General features: G+C 45.4%; 1 long non-coding RNA gene across 1 annotated transcript in view; it reads left to right on the forward strand.

Annotated features, from left to right (window-relative positions):
• Positions 1-1532: 1532 nt before the first annotated feature.
• Positions 1533-3159, forward strand: part of LOC108519092 (uncharacterized) — an 8448-nt gene continuing 6821 nt past the window's right edge. The window contains exon 1 of the long non-coding RNA XR_001882523.1: positions 1533-1609. This is a non-coding gene — a long non-coding RNA (uncharacterized LOC108519092). The remainder of the gene's footprint in view (positions 1610-3159) is intronic.

Below are 3159 nucleotides of genomic sequence, written 5' to 3' on the forward strand. Positions count from 1 at the left end.
GACATGATTGTGTCATTTTCATGTTTTAGATTGAGAGGAACTGCACCTGAGAAGTGGTACCTGAAGAGCCTCATCCACACCTGCACTTGATCTCTACGATGAGGTCCTGGACCGTAAGCCTGAACCTTCTGCCGTAGTGGACTGAAAGTTTGGATGTCTTTGGAGGCAGTGAATCAATTTTGCATGTGAAAAGAACGTAAATAGTGGCTAGAGGCTGGATGATGCTAGCTTGCCTCCAAAGATAACCATTATTAATTATTTTACCTGTATGCACATGATACTTTCCCATCGAGAAGTGAAGTCTCTTCTTCTAACTCCTTGAATCCAGTTTATGCTTTGACCAATAGATACAAATGATGATATCCAAGGCTAGGTCATAAGAAGCTTTATAACCGCCACCTGAGTCTCCTGCAAAGCTTGCTGTTGATATATACCCTTTGGGAATCCAGCCACCATGCTGTGAGATAGCCCCAAGCCCATACAAAGGCCATGTGTGGGACTTTTGGTTCCTATAGCTCCAGCTGAGCTTCCAGCTGACAGCCAGTGTCAACTGACAGCATTGTGTCTGCACCAACTTCGACAGCAGGCCCACTTGAGCCTTCAGGTGACTGCACCTCGGCCGCCATATGACTGAAACCATGTGAGAGAGCCCAAGTGAGAACTTACTTCCTTAACTGAGCCACATCAACCCACAGAACCATGAGTGATAATCATAAATTGTTTTAGGCAACTCAGTTTTGCAGTGGTTTGATGTGTTAGTAGCAGTAAAATTATACAGGTCAGCAGCAACCTCAATTCTTGCCTCCTCAGAAGAAAGAATTCAGTTGAGGGGCATAAGGCAGAGTGAGAGACTGAGGCAAATTTTAGAGCAGGAGTGAAAATTTATTTAAAAGTTTTAGAGCAGGCCAGGCAAGGTGGCTCACACCTGAAATCCTAGGGGAGGCCGAGGTGGGCAGATCACTTGAGGTCAGGAGTTCCAGACCAGCCTGGCCAACCATGGCCAACATGGTGAAACCCCATCTCTATTAAAATACAAAATTATCTGGGCGTGGTGGTAGGCACCTGTAATCCCAGCTACTCAGGAGGCTGAGACAGGAGAATCGCTTGAATCCAGGAGGCGGAGGCTGCAGTGAGCAGAGATTGCACCATTGCCCTCCAGCCTGGGCAACAGAGGGAGACTCCATCTCAATCAATAAATAAAATAAAATAATAAAATAAAAGTTCTAGAGCAGGAATGAAAGAAAGTAAAATACACTTGAAAGAGGGCCAAGTGGGTGACTTGATTCAAGTGCATGGTTTGACTCTTGACCTGGGGTTTTATGTGTTGGCAAGCTTGTGGGGTCTACGTCTCTTCTCCCCTGATTCTTCCCTGGGGTGGGCTGTCTGCATGCGCAGCCGTCTACCAGCACTTGGGACAGGAACATGCGCAGTGTGTTTACTGGAGTTGCGTGCATGTTGGCTTAAGGCGTTCTTCCCTTACCAGCTGAGTGTTTCTAGAGTAAGGTCATATACCAGTTAAACTCCACCATTTTGCCTCTCAGTGTTCATGCTGAGCCCACGCCTCCAACTCCTGAGACCTTATTGGGAAGCTGCTGATCATCAGTTTCAGGTGTTTCTATCTGTTGGGAGACTGCCTTTCCCTGGTGCTGGCTGTAACCAATTATTATTTTAGAGAGACAGTTAATGACCACCTGACCATCACCTGACCCTCATCTGACATTCCTGGTTGGGAGGAGCCCTCTCCTGCCCTGCTTATGTCTGCCTGACTACCTACTGTAACAGACGCAGCCAGCTGGAACATCGGCTTTGCTCGGTATCATGTAGAATCAGATTTCCCGGGCTCCTTTGCCCTCTGGGTTCTTGGTAGTTTGAGCTAATGGGAAGCACTGGTGGGAGACTCAAAGGTGGAAGGAAGGAAGAAACCTGGGTGTTTTCTTTCTCTCACTCTCTCTCTCGGCTTTGGTTGGCATCTCCCGCAATGGCTGTATCTGTTCCTTGGCTGTATGTCTCCTCAGAAAGACCCTCCCTCTGTGGTTCCATCCCCAGGGGCAGCTCTCACTGTATTCTAGCTCCTACCAGGCTGCCCCAGCTTCTAGCTCCTGGCAAATGTCTGTTATCCTTCCAGCCTCAGGGGTGACAGCAGTTCACTGTCATTGCTACAGCATTTTCCTCACCATTTTCCTCACTCGTGTAACCAACTTCTAGGATTTAAATTCTTTCTACTTGAAACACCTAAAGTTGCTTCTGTTTTCCTAACTGGACCCTGGAGGATACAGCGTGTAAGAGGATAGCACAGTCTAGTCCAGCAGGCCAGGGAAGGCGTCCCACCAGAAGGGGTGTTTGAGTCAAGGTATGAGAAATGACTAGGCTTTCCGGGCATAGGAGATACACAAGTGCAGTGGCCCAAGGGAAAGGCAGACTGACATATTAGAAGTACGGGGCAGGCCAGGTGTGGTGGCTCACGCCTATAATCCCAGCACTTTGGGAAGCCGAGGCGAGCGGATCGAAAGGTCAGGAGATGGAGACCATCCTGGCTAACACGGTGAAACCTCGTCTCTACTAAAATACAAAACAAAATTAGCCGGGCGTGGTGGCGGGTGCCTGTAGTCTCAGCTACTCGGGAGGCTGAGGCAGGAGAATGGCGTGAACCCGGGAGGCAGAGCTTGCAGTGGGCCAGGATTGCGTCACTGAACTCCAGCCTGGGTGACAGAGTGAGACTCCGTCTCAAAAAAAAAAAGACTGGGGCAAAGTGGGCAATGTTGCTGTGCCACAAAGAAAATGAGAGGGGACTGTCATGAGATAAGGTTGAAGTTTGCAGGGCCAAAGCAAGGGGCTCTCAATCCTTAAGGCAAGTTAGAATCACCTGGAGATTAAATATATATAAAAACATATAGTTTGTATATATTGATATATAATATATTTAATATGTTTATACTGATATAAATATATATCAGTATAAATATTATATATTTAATATATCAGTATATATAAACATACACATATACATAATATATGGATATGTTTATATATTTTTATTAATATATAGTTATATATTAATATAACTATATATTATAAAACTATATACTGATAAAATATATCAGTATATATGTGTGTATATATATCAGTATATGTAAATATGTATTAGTATATTATATATAC

The sequence above is a fragment of the Rhinopithecus bieti genome, unplaced genomic scaffold (assembly GCF_001698545.2).
Source record: "Rhinopithecus bieti isolate Rb0 unplaced genomic scaffold, ASM169854v2 scaffold_41913, whole genome shotgun sequence".
NCBI lineage: Eukaryota > Metazoa > Chordata > Mammalia > Primates > Cercopithecidae > Rhinopithecus > Rhinopithecus bieti.